The following is a 22,400-nucleotide window of genomic DNA, read 5'->3' as shown; positions in this document are numbered from 1 at the left end:
CTTGGCTGGCTCTGGGGCTGCAGGAGGTTCACGTGGCGGGGGGGCCATGACTGGGCTTGGGGGGAAGGGAAAGAGAAACAGGAACTGGGTTGTCATAGGGGTTTCTTTAACTCTCTACTTCTGGGGGAAATTTTGTGTGTCTCTGTATTGTTACAGACATACTTGCTGACAGGTATTTTGAAATAAATTACCAAAATAATTGAAACTGGCATGTTTATATTGTGTTATTTTGACAAATAAAATTTACAGAATTTTGCTGAATTTTAAAATATTGTGTGCAGAATTTTTATTTTGTGTGCAGAATTTAAAAAATATGTATTTTTTTTGAGCAGAATTATCCCAGAAGTAATGGAAATACCAGTATGTGCCTGCAGCTAACTTTACTTTAACAAAGGTTTTAGTGAGTGAATTTCCTTAGTTTTTTAAAAATCATCATAATACGGTATGCAGGAGCAAAGGAAACTTATGATGTGAGCTTTCCCCTCTCCTTTCTAAAGTCTGCAGGACATAAGGGTTATTATTGGACATTTTCTTTCTAGAAGAGGGGACCATGTGGCAGTGGAACACATAAGAGCAGTACAGGGATAAGCAAAAAGAAAAAAAAAAAAAAAAAAAAAAGATAGGGAATTACTAGTGGTTTCCCTGACATCTCTGCCCAATAAACTACCTGTAGTTGCAACTAGTGCAACCCACAGAGGAGCACAGAAGACCTCCAAGGAAGCGGAACTGGGTGAGAGCCGGGCTTAGGGAAGGAGAACACCCTTCTCCTCCTTTCTTGTGGGCTCCCTCAGTTCTGCAGAAGGAAGAAACTCAGAAAACTCTAGCAGGCTCACTCGGGGATCTCACACCTTTATGAGTCTTAGAAGGATTGGCAGCCATCCTTGCAAACCTTCCAATCGAAAAATGACATTGATCCCATTAATAAGTCTCCCTATAGACTGGGTTACATTTGTCTGACAGACAAAGGCTGAGTACCAGATTTTTAAAGGTATATAGTTGTTGTTGCCCTCAGCATTGCAATACCTAACTAATTTAGGAGCCTAAATCTAATTGTCAAAAGGATTTTGGCACTTAGGATTCTAAACGCCATTAACTGTCGAGGGAATTTAGGCTAAGTGCCTAAAACCTTTTTGAAAATTAGATTCAGGCTCCTAAATCAGTTAGGCATTGCAACACTGAGGGTAACAACGACCAAATACCTTTAAAAAGTTGGGCCCTAGAGAATTACGTATTAGGTTTCCAGCAGTTATCTGACATGCTATACTAAGCTCACCAGAAATGACATTCCCTAGAGATGTTGCTAAAGAAAGTATTAATAACTTCTGTCAGTTCATATTAATCAACTAAATTTTGGCACTGGTCATTAGCTAGGAGACTTCAGTAAAAATAGCTTCTCTCTCTTCCTTTTTTCCTTTTTCTTTTTTTAGTGACAAGTAGCAAATATAGTTAGACTTTTGCAAATGTGTTTAACAGCTAATTTTATAATATAGTAATTCAGGAATTCCTTGTTCAATTCGCTTTAAAATTTAAAATTTTAAGAAAAATTCAGCTACCAGTCTAACCTTCCCATTCTGAGACCAAAATTGGGCTTATACCAGAAGCTCAGTAGCAGTCTTAACTATGGAACAACTTCTGCCCACACTTGTAGTGAAGGAGAAGCTGCACCAGAGCAGAGATTCAATCCCATAATTCCATGAGGGGAGGGCAGCCCTAAAATCCAGTCAGGAGAAGCATTAAACTGCCAATTGTCCCAGGCCTTTTTTAACAACCTGACCACACCTCCTCTCTGAGCAAGCACCTGGGTAGATGTAAGCTGTGCTGATGGATCCCAAAAGATAAACCAAACCGGTAATTCTCTGATTGTGGAATTCCAGACTACATGGGGCCTTGTTTGTATCACGGATATTTTTTGGCTCTGAACAGTGGCTTTTTAGAGCTGAAACGCTCCATACTGATACATTAAAACAGTAATTTTTCAGAAAACGTGTTATCTTGAAACTACTGAAGCTGCAATTTTCTCCATAATTCCAATTAATTAGCAGATAAAATTATGGAATTACTGACTTCTTCCTGCCACTTCTGAAAGCAGTTTGTCAGATTTTTGTGGCATCCCTACAACAATGCTATGCCAGGACAATAATATCTAGAGCCCACCAGTCAAAAACCCTCAACTCAGCAAGAATGATAGAAAAGGTGTTTATTAAAAAAAAAAAAAAAAACCCCTGAAGAAAAATTCATAAATTGATGCACAGGATATTCTACAGATCTCCTATAGGATTTTTCTCACCTTGTTGGAAGCTTACAAAGAAGAAGAACTAGAGTCATTTAGTCTGCAAGTATTTTGTCAGATATCATGGGCTTCATCCTAATGTTATGACAGATAATGTGACAAGTGGGATTTATGTGTCTGTTTTGGGGGAGGAGGTAAGTGCTGCGAACATGAATAGCAGCAGCTGGGAAGGAAAGCATGACTTATTCTGCTACCCTGAAACTGAAATTAATCAGCAACCCCTCCACCAAGGCAGCAATACCCAGGCAACAAAATGCCATCTTATGGAATACCAGAAGTCATTAAAATAAACACCACCACCACTAAAAACTGTTAGATTTGCCAGGAACCTAATTTCAACCTCATTAGACCATTCGTTGGTCTCAGCTTATTGTTGTTTTTGTTTTGTTTTGGAAGAAAGGGGCAAGATATTTTGGATCTATTCATTAGAAGTCTGAAGCAGATGGATGTTCCATTTCAAAAAAGATTTCAAGATTTCAAAAATTTGCTCTGTTTCCCTGACTGGAACAAAATCCGATATTCCAAAAATCTCCATGAAGGAAAATTCAGAAAATAATTTTTGTTCTGGGTCAAAACATTTTGTTTTGACAGAGCTGAAACGGTTTGTTTTGATTTCTACTTTTAAAATTTTGTATTATCATAAACACACAAAAATTTGAAACCAAGTCTTTTCAAAACGTTTCATTTTGACATTGTTGGTACTTCTCTCAATTTTTTTCTGAAGTGAAATTCTGCCATAATATACCCCAATTTCGAAGTGTTTCCATTCCAATGAAGTATGGTTCCATGGAAGCCACTCCGACCAGTTCTACCATTAACTGCATAAGGAGATATTAAAATAACTTCATTTCAATGTGGCATCAATGCACTCCTTATGGAAAAACTTCAGCAGGCATTATCTCCCCAAATGAGAAGGGAAGAAGCATTTGATGTATATTTACCACCACACCAACAAGGAGAGCAATATTTAAGAGACCACAGGCCAAATTCTGCCCACAAATACATGCAGGAGCTCCCCAAAGACTTCAGTTAGAGCCATATAGACTATACACTTATCCCTGGCTTCCAGGAGATTCATGATGGCAGTATTAAGCAGTGTCCAAAGAGAAATCTTCTCATCCATATGCAATTTCCTCAAGGACAATTCTATGCAGGATATACATTATGCACATTTTTGAAAAGATGATTTGCTAGTTGATAATTTGCTGTAAAGGGAATGACATTTCAAGGGAGAGGGCTTGGACCCTAAAAGGAAAGAAGTACTAATGTGTTTATTAATGTCATCCACAAAGAATTCCCAAATTACACCAATGTTCCTATTTGATGCGTTCTTTCCCCCTTTCTAGTCTCTTTTCGAACTTCAGTTTTCTCTAAAGGCATTAGTAAAGTCAAAGGCCTTTAAATATACATGGAGTATCTGTACAAAAGACCTATCCTTATCCAGTCATTCTTCTTCCTTTTTGTGCATGTAAGGAGTGTAGAAGTCATAAGTTAAAATGGCACACTGGATCCTGCAGGAGAAGTTCCTTGTATATAAGAAATGGATTCAACATGGAAAACATCATAGGAACAAGTTTCTTCAAGTTTTGGGGCAATTCTAATATTATCTGAACTGGTCTACCCCTCCTTGCTTGCACATTAGAGGGCACAGCAGAAAATAAAATAAATTCTGTGGCTCAGGAATGTTCTTAGTCAGCCTTGTGAGAGGACTGGTGATCTGAAAGCAAATAGCTAAGTAGGTTTTATATAGCAAGATGGCTAGGGGATAAGGTAGATGAACAAGTGGCTCTCCTCCAATTCTTGTCACCTAAATAAGAATTTTACATTTTCACAACACAAATCCAAACACACATGTATGGTGGAACGTTAGAACTCCTCAGATGAGCAGGCTGGGAAAGACCCAGAGAAGTAGGAAACCTTCGGTAATTACTCATTCCAAATCAGATCACAATGATGATCATGAGAAGGTCATCCTTTCTGAATCAAAATTACTGCCCATTTAAAATGAAATAATTGTATGAACTTTCACGTATTTTAGTATCAAGAACATAAGAAACTCGATCTTTGTTCATCTTTACGAGAAAAATAGAAAGTAACTATACTTTAATTACAGTAGGAAGGAAAATTCTGGAGCTGAATATGCCATTGAACAAAGAAATATATATATATAATACAGTTAAGGTAATGCACAACCTTTTAACTAAGTGATGAGTAATTAAGATTTATTTGCTGATGAAAAAGAGACCATAATGTTGGTAACCAATTCAAATAAACTCATGAGAATGTATTTATATTATGAGAATGGCATGTTACCTTACTCTGCAATGCTTCAAGCTCTCTCTCTATCCACTGCAAATATTCATAAAGGAGAATCAGAGAATATCAGGGTTGGAAGGGACCTCAGGAGGTCATCTAGTCCAACCCCCTGCTCAAAGCAGGACCAATCCCCAACTAACTCATCCCAGCCAGAGCTTTGTCAAGCCTGACCTTAAAAACTTCTAAGGAAGGAGATTCTACCACCTCCCTAGGTAACGCATTCCAGTGTTTCACCACCCTCCTAGTGAAAAAGTTTTTCCTAATATCCAACCTAAAACCTCCCCCACTGCAACTTGAGACTATTACTCCTTGTCCTGTCCTCTTCTACCACTGAGAATAGTCTAGAACCATCCTCTTTGGAACCAGCTCTCAGGTAGTTGAAAGCAGCTATCAAATCCCCCCTCATTCTTCTCTTCTGCAGACTAAACAATCCCAGTTCCCTCAGCCTCTCCTCATAAGTCATGTGTTCCAGATCCCTAATCATTTTTGTTGCCCTTCGCTGGACTCTCTCCAATTTATCCACATCCTTCTTGTAGTGTGGGGCCCAAAACTGGACACAATACTCCAGATGAGGCCTCACCAATGTCGAATAGAGGGGGACGATCACGTCCCTCGATCTGCTCGCTATGCCCCTACTTATACATCCCAAAATGCCATTGGCCTTCTTGGCAACAAGGGCACACTGCTGACTCGTATCCAGCTTCTCGTCCACTGTCACCCCTAGGTCCTTTTCCGCAGAACTGCTGCCTAGCCATTCGGTCCCTAGTCTGTAGCAGTGCATTGGGTTCTTCCGTTCTAAGTGCAGGACCCTGCACTTATCCTTATTGAACCTCATCAGATTTCTTTTGGCCCAATTCTCCAATTTGTCTAGGTCCCTCTGTATCCTATCCCTGCCCTCCAGCCTATCTACCACTCCTCCCAGTTTAGTATCATCCGCAAATTTGCTGAGAGCGTAATCCACACCATCCTCCAGATCATTTATGAAGATATTGAACAAAACCGGCCCCAGGACCGACCCCTGGGGCACTCCCCTTGACACCGGCTGCCAACTAGACATGGAGCCATTATTTACCTTACAAGTGACTTGAGATTATTTACCTACAAGGTGATTTTGTCCCTATGGGTGCTCCATTGTAGGATGTATGATGCCTCAACATTTTTAGATGATCTCAATGTCTATGAATTGTGGATGTTTCTAACTATGTATCGCCCACGTAGTTCTTGAAAAGGTTATCACATTAATAAAAGAACATCTTATAAGTGAATCAGCAGTAGGCATTGTTGACGTTTACTACATATACGGAACATTTTTAACAGCTGCTAACCTGAGGAGTGGAAGCGATGCATTCAGTACTGGATCATATGTACATTTCCTGCTGCTCAGCTAAAATACCTGATGTGTAATTTTCCAAAGTTCACACTCCTCATGTTTTCAAAATATATAAAAGTATAATGATCTGCTATTTATGTACAAGGCAGAATGTTAAGTCCTTATGAAGGAGGGGAATATGTTTAATCATTCTCAAGTAACCCACTCTCCTAAATCCAAGAGTGGCATTGACTGGCTTTGAAGTGAGTCACAATCCCACATTTTCCATCCGGAAGGATGAATCTGCCCCTTGTCATCAGGCCGCTGCAAAGGCAACCCCACTTTTGACTACTTAAATACAAAATAAAAACCACATGTGCAACATCAGGCCCCTTTAAAAATTCTTTCCTGGCTGGCTGATATTCTGGACACTGGGCCTGCTACCTGTTGCTGCTGGGAGGGATGGATAGTGCTGTGTTTTCTTAAACCTTGCATTTGAGGAGCACTCATGTAAGTATATTTTAGGATATGAAAATTAAAAAAAAAATGTTTCTATCAGGCAATCATTATAAAAAGGGGGTGAAGGAGAGGAGTTAGCTGGTTAGTGGTTAAAATATAAAATTTGATTGTCAAGCATTTTCCTTTTTTTCCAGCCCGCTGCAGTAAGCAGAACAGCCAGTGCCATGATGCCATCTTTCAGGAAGCCAAGAAAGGTGAAAACTAGAGGGAATATTCTTTCCTATTCCAGTATTCTTTGCCTCCTCTCCTGGAAGCATGGAAGCCAGCACTTAGCTCTCTGGATCTAATTCCTTTTTTTTCTTCCAGTGCCTCCTTTTCTGGATCAGAAGAGATAGCAAGATGCAAAGTAGAGGGATGAGGAGAGGAAGCATCTGGTGCAGGGGAGGCCAAACCCAAGCACCTGTACCCTGCATCAATCTGGGCAGGTTCCCAGCAGCAAGAGAAGTCTGGGGAGCATGTTCCAGGATATCCTATGCTCACTGATAGGGCAGACCTGCAGGAACTTGTTTCCATTCTCAAAAGGAATAATAGCTGTTCGTATCAGATCCTTACCCTCTCCAACCTCACAGACTTGATTGTCTCCAGCTGGTCTCCGTTTTTGAAAATTTGCCCTTCTTGTTCTGCATCTTTCTTTGAATTCCTTTAGTGAAACCACTGTAGTATCCGGAAACTCCAAACACACATAATTTGAGAACATCTTATCTGTAGGCCATTTTTTAACATTCAAAATTAAAAACACAACATTTAAAACGCTGTAGTAGGGAATAAGGGGGGCATGGAGGAAAGCATGGATACTGACAGTGGGGCAAAAATGTGGCCTAGTGAATGGTTGGAGCATAGAGGCTAATGGGGTTCTTATGGGGGAAGAGCACAGCTCTGCAGCAGCTAGAAGGGGACACTTCTACCCATACAAGACCCAAGATACTGAGACCATAAAATTGTCAATTTTAAATACAGAAATGTTTTTTTAGATAATTTTTGAGGGTTTTAATTGCTTTCAGAGAGCCTTTTACAGTGGGACCTATGGTAAACAAGGCAAAGAATCCCCAATAATTTTTGTAAGTTATCTAAAGCTGGTCCATTAGTTTCTCTATAACATATGTGGCTTATACCACAAATGCATGATGGTGCGGTGAAGTAAAAAGACTTTACTGCCAGACTTCTTTTTAAAGGCCATAAACAAAGTTGATTATTTTCCTATCTTTTTTAAAAATTTTGTATGTATTTAATAGTGTGGTATATTTCTGTAATTACTAATCTATAAGGAACATTTTTTAAATTAAACCATGTTGATGTGTCCTTTAGTATACTGACACTTTTTGGCACTGGACGTACTCAGCTAGTGAGTGTTCCCAAAGCATATATTACAGTAGTATACTAGTATGTCAGGTGCTTTTGGTTACCCAAAGATATAAATTCCTTAGATAGTAACATAAGCTATGTAGTTGAGGGTTGCTGCCAGAATGACACACACACACCTCTGTACCCTCTTCCCCACTCTTCGTATTGCATTCCCTCCACACTACGTAGCAGCAGGAAGAACAGTGTCTCTAATAAACTACATGGTATGTGTCATGGGTTGAGAAAACCATGTTGGCACTGACACGCTTTTGACACGGTCTCCCACAGTATTCTTGTCAGCAAGTTAGGGAAGTATGGGCTGGATGAATGCACTGTAAGGTGGGTAGAAAGTTGGCTAGACTGTCGAGCTCAACGGATAGTGATCAATGGCTCCATATCTAGTTGGCAGCCGGTGTCAAGGGGAGTGCCCCAGGGGTCGGTCCTGGGGCCGGTTTTGTTCAATATCTTCATAAATGATCTGGAGGATGGTGTGGATTGCACTCTCAGCAAATTTGCGGATGATACTAAACTGGGAGGAGTGGTAGATACGATGGAGGGCAGGGATAGGATACAGAGGGACCTAGACAAATTGGAGGACTGGGCCAAAAGAAATCTGATGAGGTTCAATAAGGATAAGTGCAGGGTCCTGCACTTAGAACGGAAGAACCCAGTGCACAGCTACAGACTAGGGACCGAATGGCTAGGCAGCAGTTCTGCGGAAAAGGACCTAGGGGTGACAGTGGACGAGAAGCTGGATACGAGTCAGCAGTGTGCCCTTGTTGCCAAGAAGGCCAATGGCATTTTGGGATGTATAAGTAGGGGCATAGCGAGCAGATCAAGGGACGTGATAGTCCCCCTCTATTCGACATTGGTGAGGCCTCATCTGGAGTATTGTGTCCAGTTTTGGGCCCCACACTACAAGAAGGATGTGGATAAATTGGAGAGAGTCCAGCGAAGGGCAACAAAAATGATTAGGGGTCTGGAACACATGACTTATGAGGAGAGGCTGAGGGAACTGGGATTGTTTAGTCTGCAGAAGAGAAGAATGAGGGGGGATTTGATAGCTGCTTTCAACTACCTGAGAGGTAGTTCCAGAGAGGATGGTTCTAGACTATTCTCAGTGGTGGAAGAGGACAGGACAAGGAGTAATGGTCTCAAGTTGCAGTGGGGGAGGTTCAGGTTGGATATTAGGAAAAACTTTTTCACTAGGAGGGTGGTGAAACACTGGAATGCGTTGCCTAGGGAGGTGGTGGAATCTCCTTCCTTAAACGTTTTTAAGGTCAGGCTTGACAAAGCCCTGGCTGGGATGATTTAATTGGGTATGGGTCCTGCTTTTGAGCAGGGGGTTGGACTAGATGACCTCCTGAGGTCCCTTCCAACCCTGATATTCTATGATTCTATGAACTGTAAATCTATGGAGAATAGGTATTTCCAAGGCACATTGTCGACTATGAACCCATCAACACTACTTGGGGGTAATTTCTAGTCTTATGAAAAAACTTTAACAATAACTATTTGAGTAAAATTTGACGGATGTAAGTTAATTTTATCAAGTATTTATTTTTATTAGTTCTACCTACTAAAATAACTGTATAATTAGCAATAAGTAGAGCTCTCGTGGTTTTATTTTACTTAGAACAAAGTTTTTATAATGTAGATACTAAAATCTCCACTTTAGGTAAGTATGAAGCATTAAATATTAGCATCCACTGTGGTTGGTATCACGTTCAGCCATAATTTTTGAATCACTTTGCGCTGGTTGACATTCATGGACATCAATTCAATCTTTTCTTCAGCCTCAAGATAAATACAGTTTAAAGTAACAAGGGATACAGTAAGAGGCAGACTGTATGTTAGGGCTTGTCTTCACTGAAAGTTAGCTCGAGTTAGAGTATAGTTGAGTTACTACATTCGAGCTAGACTAGGAGTGTGAGCAACGACATCGCAAAACAACAGTAGAGCTACACAGAATGATTTGATTAGCAGTGCAGAGTGATTGGATTAGCAAAGAGACTCCTCATAAGCTGTTCTTACTCAACCTGTTGCATCCCCACCGCATTATTAGCTCAAGAATCAGCATTACTCGTGCTTCAACCCCTCTCAGATGAGCCAGCTAGCTCTACCTTAAAGCACCACTTTACTCAAGCTAGAGATTTGTGTGTGGACAGGAACTATGTTGGGGTTACACTTGTGTTACAACTTGAGCTAATTGTGCTGTGAAGACACACCCTTAGTCAAAAATGTTCCTTTCCCAAGTCAATGTACAACTATATTACAGAGCTTCACATGCAAGCTGATCTTATGAACAATAATGATACAGTCAGTCCTGATCCCATCAAAAATAGTTTTTCTTTGAACTTTTTTTATTAATATAAAGGCAGAGAAATCAACCTTCATAAACAGAAGTCAATTAAACCTAAATAGGGCTTGGGTTGACCAAAACTTTGCACCCCCCATTATAAGTGCTCTCTTAAAAAAACTTCTGTTCCTGTACTCAGATTACTCAGGCCAGCCTCAACCCCTGGATTGACTTAAAAAAACTTCCTTTATTCCAAATATTCCCAAACTCACTCCGTGTCTAATAGGTGCTACCTCCGAGGCCCAATAAATTAATGCATCTGCCCCACCCAAGCAGCCCAGCATAGTCCACCCTGCACAGACTGGTCCTTGCTCAGTGTTCTCTCCTCAAGGACTAGTTAGGAAAGGCCCCATTAATTATTCATCTGATGAAGGCCCCCTCCAATTCAGAGGCCAGGACTCCAAAGATATTCTACTTTAATCTGTGCCAGATTTTAAAGAACTGAAATATTCAGAAGAGCAAAACACTTCTAACATGGAACATCTTTGAAAAGCAAAGTAACATGTGAGTTAAATACCTTTCATACGTCAACACTATTTACCTCTATTTAATGCAACTGGTCTCTCAGGAAAACTTCCTCAAGTAGTACATCTGCAGCACATTTATACTCTTCTGTAGCTCAAGCAATATTCAGCATAACCTCTTTTACTGAGGGTCCCTTCTCCCCAGCTTGGCACGGACAACTCAGGCCTGTAGTAATGACAAGTTCCCTTTCACATCAAATGTTTGAAGGGCTGCAGAATGAGTCTTAAGCCCACTGGTCTTGAAGGGGTCATGGAGGAGCATGTCACAAAGGTATCACTCTCCCCATGCGCAAGTTTCGGACTCTTCATGCATGTTTTTCAGCTCCTTTGCTTTCTTGCCAACATAATTTATAAAAGGGGTTTGGAAAAGAATCCTGATAAAATATTAACAACAGTTATGTTCCTGCACTGCAGGGATGTTGGGCCAAATTCAGACCTAGAAAAATTCACACATGCACTAAGGGTATTAGTCAGTCGGGAGAGGTGAAATCAGGTAGGAACTATTTTACGTGGTATGATCTCTCAGCAGCCCAACCCATGAAGTTTCATCCTCTTACAACACGTCTGAATAGTGACTTCATATAGGACCTGTGCCAAGATGGGAGCAACATTACACCAGTGTGGGGCGTTATTAAAGGGCCCTAGATTGCTTTAGTAGGGATTCTAAAGCAAAAATCAAGCCAGTAGAGTCTAAATGACTGCATTAAATAACAACAAAGACCCATCCGCCTCCATGAGTTAGACCAGGGGTGGCTAACCTGTGGCTCCAGAGCCACACGTGGCTCTTCAGAAGTTAATATGCGGCTCCTTGTACAGGCACCGACTCCGGGGCTGGAGCTACAGACACCAACTTTCCAATGTGCCGGGGGTGCTCACTGCTCAACCCCGGATTCTGCCACAGGCCTACTCCACCCCGTCCCCTGAGCCTGCTATGCCCTCGCTCCTTCCCCTGCCCCTCCCCCTCCAAGCCTCCTGCACACCACCAAACAGCTGATCAGGAGGTGCAGGGAGGAAGGGGAAGGCGCTGGCGCTGATCAGCGGGGCTGCCGGTGGGCGGGAGGCGCTGGGAGTCGGGAGAGCTGATGGGAGGGCTGCTGACGTTTTACTGCGGCTCTTTGGCAACGAACATTGGTTAATTCTGGCTCCTTCTCAGTCTCAGGTTGGCCACCCCTGAATTAGGTAAACATTTCTCCATGAACAAAAACAAAGGCAGGGATTTTGGTGAGTGGGGGAAACTGCAATTGAAGAGGAAGAATCCTACTTGCTTACTTAATGCACCATCATCAAAGTATTATCAACACTTATTCAGCAACAATAAATCTATTAGCACAACCAGAATTATAAACATGATGAATATTTTTAAAAAGGAAAATTTAGACAATCTTTTAATAAAATGGAGAACAAACGGTAATTTAAAAAAACCTGCGATATAAAAAGATACCAGCACAAATTTCCAGTACATTTGAAATGACCCACTATTCCAAATCAGGAAGAGCCTTTGAAGGAGGACCCAGTGGGTGGAGGAGTTTAACCACTAGCAAAGAAAATACTGCACTTAAATGCTCAGAATATTTGACATTAATGTTAATGCCATTATTTTATATCCACCAAGAACCATCTCCCTTGTGTCATAAATGCAGAGAATCAGCTTTTAGAGAACATTCAATGTATTTTGCTTCTCCTTTAAAACAAAAGAAAAATCTCTATAGTAGAGATTTCAAATCTTCAAGCCAATAATTTTAGTCAATATACATATGAAAGTTTGAAATGACTTTGCAATGCCATTTGGTCTTCCCACCACCCAAAAAACTTAATTAACAGAAACATTGATTTTATTCTATACCATTCAATCTTATGAGCTTATGAAATATGAGCTCATCAATTTAGCACTAACCCAACCACTACAAACACACATACACACACACTTACTTTAATAATGAAATAACAACAAAGGGGGAATGTATTCCCGCATCTACATTTGGTCTCAGTAAAGTAACACTTTTAATGTTTAGCTGGGGTTTTGCTGAGCCAGTCATTTATAGTATCTTGTCTTGCCTCATGAGCCACCAAGCGCTCCTTGAGATGACACAGTTGCATTGGCACCACTGAGGAAGACTGCATGGTTCAAAATATGCTGCCTGGACTATAACAAGAGTCATGGCGTAAAGCAAACGGTGTAAACGATCTGGCAGTCCTACGGCTACCAACCCTCCAGAACTGTCCTGGAGTTTCCAGGAATTAAAGACTAATCTTTAATTAAAGATTGTCATGTGATGAACCCCCCCAATTGGCAACTCTAGACAGTGCTTCCATTTCAAGGGGTAAAGCAGCCTAGGCTGGATGCAGATTTTAGAAAAAGTGATAGAAATATAGTCCCTGTTCATTCAGAACACACCAAAATATTGTCCGTAATGGTTTGCAATTATTCATCCAATAGTATTGGAACTGTCTAGCTCTCTTCTTCTTCTCTTTTACACTTATAGGAAAAGTCAAGTGCCTTCACGTTCTTAGAAGACACGGTAAATTCCTATTAGAAGTGTAATCACTACAGTTAGCAGTAAGTGGCCCTCTGTTAAAAAGTTTTAAAAAAAACAAACGTCCTCAACGTTAACAGTTACAAATTCAAATTCATAGATCTGAAGGCCAAAAGGGATCATTGTGATCATTCAGGGTGCGTCTACACAGCCCACGGCAGCAAGCCTCCTAGCCCAGGTCTACAGACATGGGTTTATGCAGGCTGCACTACCACTCTGAAAACAGCTGTGTAGACAGTACTTTGAAGTTGTAGCTCAGGCTGGTGCTTGGGCTCTAAAGCCACTCCCTTCCTGAGGCTTCAGATCCCAAGATCCAGCCGGTGGCGCAATGGCTACACAGCTATTTTTAGCCCAGCAGTGCGAGCCTGAATCTGTCAACCTGGGGTCAGGAGGCACGCTGCCACAGGCTGTGCAGATGGAACAGAAGTCTGATCTCCACAACAGAGGCCCTAAACTCCTGCAGCAAACCCATAACTTCTGTTTCAGCTACAGCATAGCTTTTAGAAATGCTGTATTTGCAACTGTTTGTTTGTATTATAAAAAAGAAAAAAAAGATGGCCTCATGTGTTTAATAATTAAAAATATTTCCCCCATTTCTCTAAAGGATCAGCATTTTAGTACATTTAGAGAGTACTAGTGAAGACTGCTCACATTTTATAAAAACACATTTAATGTGTTCTTCCTTGAAACCAGGGTTGGCTTTTTCCCAGGAAAAACTAATTTAGGACAGGGCGCCGGTAAATACTGGCTTAAATGGGAAACTGGGAAAAATAATAGAGTGAGTGTCCAACAAATTCAGCAAGCAAAGAAGAAATCTTCTCAAACTTTGGATACATCTGTTCAAAACTGAGGAACAGGCTCCGCCTATCCACTCCATCAAAGCTGATCTTCTGCTACAGAACGTGGCATGGACAAATGCACCTGGATTGGTAATCTGCAACTCTGCACGCTCTGATTATTTAATGCTTCAAGCCTATGACTATGCCTTATTGCAATGGTTCCCAAATTTGTTCCGCTGCTTGTGCAGGAAGCTGCTGGAAGTGGCGTGGGCCGAGGGACGTACTGGCTGCCGCTTCCAGCAGCTCCCATTGGCCTGGAGCAGCAAACCGCGGCCACTGGGAGCCACAATTGGCCAAACCTGCGGACGCAGCAGGTAAACAAACCAGCCCAGCCTGCCAGGGGCTTTCCCTGCACAAGCGGCAGAACAAGTTTGGGAACCATTGCCTTATTGTCATAAACTGAAATGTGTTTGACTTTTGATTATATAATATTGAAAACTGAAAGGAGTCATGACATGTATAGCTTCCTTTAGAAAATACTGAACCGAAATGTACGCAGATATTCCAACATTCAGTATTATAATTACATATTGTAGTACTACACCCCTAAACTAACTAAAACTAAGTGTAATGTGGTGTGCATTAACAAAATGAGTTTTAAAATAGAAAATGCCTTAAACAGGGACTAACTAATTTTTCACAAGGTGTTAAGAACCATGATTTTATCTGGTAAAAATCACCTCTGGTAAATACTGAGCCATCTCTGCTTGAAACTGAAAGTATCTTTCAGTTTCAGTAGAGCGAAAAAGAAAGCATGAGTTGGATTTAAATAAATCCTATGTAAAGAACTTAAAGTAAGTACCAAAATCCTTGCTAATATTTGACAAGATGCTGCATGGAACCACCACACTGCTGTTCAATGATAATGGCAAAATATAACATTTGAAAACTGGAAGCCTCATGATTATTAAACTATCAGACAGCACGTCAACTGTTAGGGATTAAAAATCAGCAGCCAAAATAATAATTAAAACATACCAATAGACCTACAACCACAGTGTTAAGTTAAAAAATGAATGCCACGATTGTCAACAATGGATGCTTAAAAACAGGATTCAAGTCCTTATTTTGGCACCTAAACAAACAGCCTGATTTTCAAATGTATTGAGCCACTGAACTTAATGGGAGTTCCTGGGTGTTCAGTTCAGTACAAGGTGTTTATTTAGGTGCCTAAATACGAATTTAGGATCCAATTTTTAAAGCACCCATGTGTGAAAATATTGGCATTAATAGTTGATTACGAACACAAGCCTGCATTCCTTGTGCATCTGAAACTCCTACTGAAGCCAATTAGAGGTTGGGTGTACACGGAATGCTGATTGGGACCTAGAACAATATTTCAGGCAAGAAACAGTAAGTGCATTACACCAAAATACTTCCTTCCTCTTTTAGAATGCATGACATTCTTTTCTGATCTCTTAATTTTTTAATAAAGCACTGACAAAATACATTAGGAGCCAGAATGAGAACAGTTCACTGAAATGTTACAGATTAAAGAACACTTTTAGAATATACAACAGTATGTGCAACAGATAGTAGTCATTACAATGAATCTAAAAACCAGCACAGCTATGTCCAAGTTAATAAGAGGGCATGACATTTTTAACGGAATATTGTCCTGAGAGAGGCTTTCATTTCTTCTCAGATTATTCTTCAGTTCCCGCCAGGGAACACAATGGGATCACTGATTCTTAGCCTCCTCTGCATACGGTAACTTGGCCAATTGTACAAAACAATATTTTGTGTTTAGATGACAGTATCACTTGTAGAGTCTAGTGGCTGGCTTTTGAGTTGAGGGGGAATTTCATCAAGTAACGTCCATTTTAAAACAAGAGGACTTGCATTAAGTGAAGCATACAGTAAATGCCTCATTTGCTGAATTGCCAGACTACAGCCCTTTCTACACTTAGGGTTGCCAACTTTCTACTCGCACAAAACTGAACACCCTTGCCCTGCCCCTCCTCCGAGGTCCTGCCCCCCTCTCCCCCGTCCCTCTGTTGCTTGCTCTCACCACTCTCACTCACTTGCTCATTTTCACCAGGCTGGGTCAGGGAGTTGGGGAGCGGGTGAGGACTCCGACTGGGTGTGTGGGCTCTGGGGTGGGGCCCGAAATGAGGAGTTCAGGGTGAGGGAGGGGGCTCTGTGCTGAGGCAGTGGGTTGGGATGTGGGAGGAGGTGAGGGCTCTGGCTGGGGGAGTGGGCTCTGGGCTGGGGCCAAAAAATGAGGGGTTCAGGGTGCAGGAGGGGGCTCTGGGCTGGGGTGCAGAGGGGTGAGGGCTCTGGGCTGGGGATGTGGACTCCGGTGGGGGGCCGGGGATGAGGGATTAGGGGTGAGCAGGGGGCTCCAGGCTGGGACAGGGGGTTGGGGCACAGGGGTGTGTGAGAGCTCCTGCTGGAGGTGCAGACTCTGGAGTGGGGGTGAGGATGAGGGGTTTGGGGTATAGGAGGGTGCTCTGGGCTGGGATCGAGGAGTTTGGAGGGCAGGAGGGAGATCAGGGCTGGGGCAGGGGGATGGGGTGTGAGAGGGAGTTGGGGTGCAGGCTCCGGGTGGTGCTTACCTCAAGCAGCTCCCAGAAGCAGCGGCATATCCTCCCTCTGGCTCCTACACGGAGTTGAGGCCAGGCAGCTCTGCGCACTGCCCCGTCCAGGGGCGTTGGCCCCACAGCGCCCATTGTCTGCAGTTCCCAGCCAGTGGGAGCTGTGGAGCCAGCTCTTGGGGCAGGGGCAGCATGCAGAGCCCCCTGGTTTCCCCTACCAGTAGGAGCAGGAGGGGGGACATGCCGCTGCTTCTGGGAACCGCGTGGAGCCAGGGAGCCTGCCTTGTGTAGAAGATTAAGAAATATTTACGTGTCAGTGCCAAGCTAAAGCCTGTTTGTTTTGTAGGTGCTTTTATTTATTTTTATAACAAAATAATGTATGTTCTGTGTTTGATTTATTTGCTGGCATATTAATTAGGTCCAGGAAGATGCATGTCTTACATATTAATTAATATACCATGAAACAAACAGGCTTTAGCTTGGCACTGACACGTAAATATTTCTTAATCTTCTACACTTGCCATTTAACAAGCATTACCAGTTTCAGCAGCAGCCAACACAGAAAATTCAAAAATCCATAATTTGGAAAAATAATAATAATTCTCAGCTTTACAACATTATCTTTCATCAGAAGATTTCAAAGTACTTTACAACATTAACAAGGCCCTACATTTTCAGTTTTTGTTGTGTTTAAAGTTTCCTGGGAATTTATCAATGTTTAATATAAAAATTTAAAAACCAGTATAAATTATGCAAAAATTAACTCAAGAGTTTTCTGCGTAAATATCAGAATTAATATGGGGGGACCGGCAGTCAGGGAGAAAAATCACCAACAGAGAAAAGTAAGTGCACTTCTGACCCAGCTCCTTGCTCTGGAAGGAGAGATGGTGGCTTGGCAAACTGGGCAGCCCAGGTTATTGAACGGAACCACCTTCTCTGGATTTTCTAACATGTAATGAGTATTTTCACTTACTTGAGTGGTCCAAAACTGGGATGACAACTGGTAAAAACGAAACCACAGTTTTTGTAAAACCCAGAAATTTTTCGGTAAAAATCAGTGAAAACCAAAAATGTATGAAGGGCCTTGAACATTAATTAGCCTTGCCTCACGTAAACAAAAAGTAACTTTTAAGCAGGCAAGTCTGCTTGACATTGATAAGAATGTTGTCAGCATTCATGAGCTACTTTTAGTTCCTGCTGATCAAATCCTTATTCCAATTGCAGAGTCAGGAAACAAAGGGCAGACAGATACAGTTTGAGAACTGCAGCAAAGGACCACAAGGAACACACAAATGAAGGGGAAATGTTATTAATTTTCCTAAAACAATCATTACTAATTGAGGATTTTGTCCTTACAACTCCATCTGTAGACTTTACTCCATGATCAACAGTACAGAAAATGAACAGAAGCACAAGAGACAGACTAAAAATTTCTAACTTACATGCTGTTACACTTGGGCATTCCAAGAACATTGGCCTTATCAGGTCTCTTCTTGTCTCCCTACATGCAAATAACCTGTATATTAACAACAATTAAACATGCAAAAGGAGAATAAACCCATCAAAATGCTGGCCAAATTTTACAAACTTGACCCTAAAGTTAGGTACCGAAACCCATATTCGGCAACTACACAAGGAGCCTGATTTCAAACATATTGCATACTCATAGCTCTTACTGCGGTCAAAGGGAGTTATGGATTCACATCACCTGTGAAAAATCAAGCAGTTTTATTTAGATTTCCCAACTGCAGGCATCCAAGTGTAAAAACTGTGTTCAACAGGAACTGAGGGAATTTATCACCTCAGAGGAACTGTTCTGCATCACAAAACGTACTTTTCCAGGAAGCATTTACACAAGCAAAGTGAACGAAGAGTACCTGTGGCACCTTAGAGACTAACAAATTTATTTGAGCATAAGCTTTTGTGGGCTAAAACCCATTTCATCAGATGCATGCAGTGGAAAATACAATAGATACACACACACACAACATGAAAAAATGGGTGTTGCCATACACACTATAATGAGAGTGATCAATTAAGGTGAGCTATTATCAGCAGGAGAATAAAACCTTTTGTAGTGATAATCAGGATGGCCCATTTCCAACAGTTGACAAGAAGGTGAGAGTAACAGTAGGTGGGGAAAATAAGCACGGGAAATAGTTTTACTTTGTGAAATGACCCATTCACTCCCAGCCTTTATTCAAGCCTAATTTAATGGTGCCCAGTTTTCAAATTAATTCCAATTCAGCAATCTCTCATTGGAGTCTGTTTTTGAAGTTATGTTGTTGTAATATTGCGACTTTTAGGTCTGTAATTGAGTGACCAGGAAGACTGAAGTGTTCTCCAACTGGTTTTTGAATGTTACAATTCTTGACATCTGATTTGTGTCCATTTATTCTTTTACATAGAGACTGTCCGGTTTCGCCAATGTACATGGCAGAGGGGCATTGCTAGCACATGATGGCATATATCACATTGGTAGATGTGCAGGTGAATGAGCCTCTGATAGTGTGGCTGATGTGATTAGGCCCTATGATGGTGTCCCCTGAATAGATATGTGGACACAGCTGGCAACGGGCTTTGTTACAAGGATAGGTTCCTGGGTTAGTGCTTTTGTTGTGTGGTGTGTGGTTGCTGGTGAGTATTTGCTTCAGACTGGGGGGCTGTCTGTAAGCAAGGACTGGCCTGTCTCCCAGGATCTGTGAGAGTGAGGGATCATCCTTCAGGATAGATTGTAGATTCTTGATGATGCGATGGAGAGGTTTTAGTTGGGGACTGAAGGTGACGGCTAGTGGTGTTCTGTTACGTTCTTTGTTGGGCCTGTCTTGGAGTGGGTGAATTCTGGGTATGCTTCTGGCTCTGTCAATCTGTTTCTTCACTTCAGCAGGTGGGTATTGTATGCAAAGTGGGCAGCTGGATATCTAACTATCAGATTTCCATGTTCAAATCCAAGTTCTTGGGTGTGTAAATGTGCAGGTTAGCGCATATAACCCAATAGGCAACTTTGGATATTTGGTCATTAAATAACCTGTCTTGCTTGGAATTTATTGATATAAGCTTTTATTAGTCTCTCAGATAGGTAATTGCTGGCTGTATAAAGGGGTACTAATGCATGGCTCTGCTGTTTTGTCAAGGCATCTTATTGCTGGAAGTTTTTTGCATTTTAGTAAAATATGTTACAAAAATTCTAGCACTTTGAAATTAACTAATGTGTTTTCTAAGTCAAAATCATAATTAAGCAAAAGGAAATCCAATGTAAAATTATGATTATGCATTTTATACTAAATTAAAATAAACAGTACTTTTCAGCTATACAGTATCTTCTATGCGATCACACAGCCATTTACGAATTTTAATGAATGATTCCTCATGATCACCCTGTTTTACAGATTGGGAAACTGAGTCTCAAAGTGGTTAAGTGACTTGCCCAAGATGACACAGGAAGACTCTTGGAGAGCTGGGAGCAAAATCCGGGTTTCCTAACTCTGAGTTCTGTGTCACCTTAACCACCTTCTACCTAGCCTTCCTCTCAACATGTAGAATGAATGAACCAAACATAGAACTGGAGGGGAGAATACTTTATGGAACCAGAAGTGGAAGTATTGAACATGACCCACAATATTTAATTTTCTCACATTGGGCCAAATCTGGCATACGTTGAAACCAGTGCTTAACTTGTAATGAAAGAGGTGCTGGGGCTCAGCCCAGGCACAAATTAAGCACTGATGTACTGTTATGCCACAACCAACACACCCAATCCTGCTTATCCCCCATTCCGCACGCACTCCCAACCCTGCCTATTCCCCACGTACCCCCCAACCCACACTCCATCACAACCCCATGTCCTGCGGGGGCTGGTGTTTTGGTTTCCAAATGGGGCAGGGGATGCGGAAGAGCAGCGCTACCTTCCCGTACCCGAGCCATTCCCATTGCTCTCTCAATGTGCGTGTGTGAATTTGCTGCCCCACCCGATCCATTACTCCTGTACAAAGGGGCTGTGGGCCCTGCCCCACATGGATTGCTTGGCTCTCGGCCTGGATTGGGGCACCTGCCCAGCTGAAATCCCCTGGGAGGGGGAGGGAGAGCACCCCACCCCTCACATAAGAGGGTCCATGATTGGGCCCAGCTCTCACCCCTTCTGGTGAGGGTCTCCTGAGGGGGACAGGCCAGGCAGCACCCCGCCCACTCCCTTACGAAGCACAGCTGCTGCTGGGGGCTGTGGTAGCCAGGATTGTGGGCACCGTGGGGGTCAGCAACCCCTGGCTGGAGCGCAGTGCTGCTTTCTTGCCGGTTGCCTCTTGTGCACCCCACTCCAACTGCTCCGCTTCCCCCAGTGGGTACCTGTCAGCCTCCTGGAGCTTCCCTCCTGCTTTGGTGCCCAGCTTCCCCGTCCCGCACTTTGCCCTGGCTGCATGGTCACTTCCCCAGTCCCTAATGCATCACCTCTCTACCAGCACTCGGGAGTTGCTGCCACTCCTGGGTCTTCCAGAGGGCAGCAGCTTGCTCGTGAGAGCCCTCCACGAAGTGAAAGGGGCACTACTGCTGGCAGAAGCACTTCTGGGGGGGTGGCATCCCTGGACCCGAAGGACTTTGCTGTCCATGATGAGGGAGCTCAGCTTGTGCCAGTTTAGCCGCAGCTGCACTCGCTAGGTGTCAGGCAGGATCAGCGAGCTGCTGGCCTTGCGCAGGGTGTGTGGGCGAGGCGGCGGAACCGGAGCCTGAGGGGGAAGTGACTGCAGCCCCAGTGCAGAAAGTGCGCTCTGTGGCCAGCATGGGCCTCCTGCTGCCTGTGCCAGGACCAGTAACTGACCCGGCAAGTCCAGAGATGCCAGGGCTCAGACCTGGCACAAATTAAGCACTGGTTAAGGCTAATAAGGCTTCTCCTTTGAACCTTGGACTCCCCTAGTGGTAAGAACAGTGGAAGTGCTTGTGTACATTAGATTAACGCATTTTAAGACTGTGTCATCCAAGAGATACGGGAAAACGTACATGATTCAATAAGACCGTTAACTTGATAAACCAGATGTTATTTTCTAATGGCTACTCAATGTAGAAAATTCCTGTTCTCATGTAATAGTGACAGCTCTCTGAGATCCACCAAGAGCAGGTCCTGTTATTATTTTGTAACTTTCCTGGTTTACACTGACTTGTGGAGCTGAAGTAAACAGCAAATTGAATTTTGTATGGTTTAGTATAAGATAGTTATCACTACACAGGTTCTGAATGCATTGGATCTGTGTTCAACACTATTATTTTTTAAAAGAATATTCTTTACCATGTAATTAAATATTTACAGGTTCAATTTTAGAGACTATACCAAAGGTTACACCACTGTAATTACATCATCATGAACTCAAGTGTTTCAGAAGGTACAGAAATGTTTAATAATTTTACAACGTAATATTATTAGATCTGCCATGCCATCCACAGCAAATATAAAACATTTTTCTTTTATTCATTTTTTGGTTCAAGTTCTTACAGACCTTGCTGCCTTCATTCTAATGTGACCATTAAGGCCCTTAATTTACACAAGGCTTTTTGAAAGGAACTGGCAGGAATTCTGCCACCTCAAGCACAGTTGATATGGTGCTTTGGGTAACAATTAGGGCTTTCCTGCCGCCCCTAAGCGCACCTGTTTGAAATGAGCTCAGGCAGTAATAGAGGCAGCAAATGTCTGTAGCTGCTATAGTTTTCTTAAAGTGAAATGAATAGATTCTTAAGAGAATGGGTTAATCTAATCCCAAATGGAAAGAAAGTATCTTGTACTATACACTAAACAAGTAGCAAACTGTACTAGAATTACAATAAATGATAAGTAAAATATACCTCCTG

The 22,400-nt window shown here is 42.2% G+C and overlaps 1 protein-coding gene across 7 annotated transcripts in view; it reads right to left on the bottom strand.

Annotated features, from left to right (window-relative positions):
• LYRM4 (LYR motif containing 4) overlaps positions 1 to 22,400 on the bottom strand; it is a 144,814-nt gene that overhangs the window by 30,958 nt on the left and 91,456 nt on the right. The window contains exon 3 of one of the 7 annotated variants that reach the window (XR_013345209.1): positions 10,676 to 10,824. The exons of the other annotated variants lie outside the window; for them this stretch is intronic. The gene's annotated coding sequence lies outside the window, so the exon portion shown is untranslated. The remainder of the gene's footprint in view (positions 1 to 10,675; positions 10,825 to 22,400) is intronic. 7 annotated transcript variants of the gene reach the window in all.

Source organism: Eretmochelys imbricata, chromosome 2 (assembly GCF_965152235.1).
Source record: "Eretmochelys imbricata isolate rEreImb1 chromosome 2, rEreImb1.hap1, whole genome shotgun sequence".
NCBI lineage: Eukaryota > Metazoa > Chordata > Testudines > Cheloniidae > Eretmochelys > Eretmochelys imbricata.
This window is presented reverse-complemented; position numbering and strand designations above follow the sequence as displayed.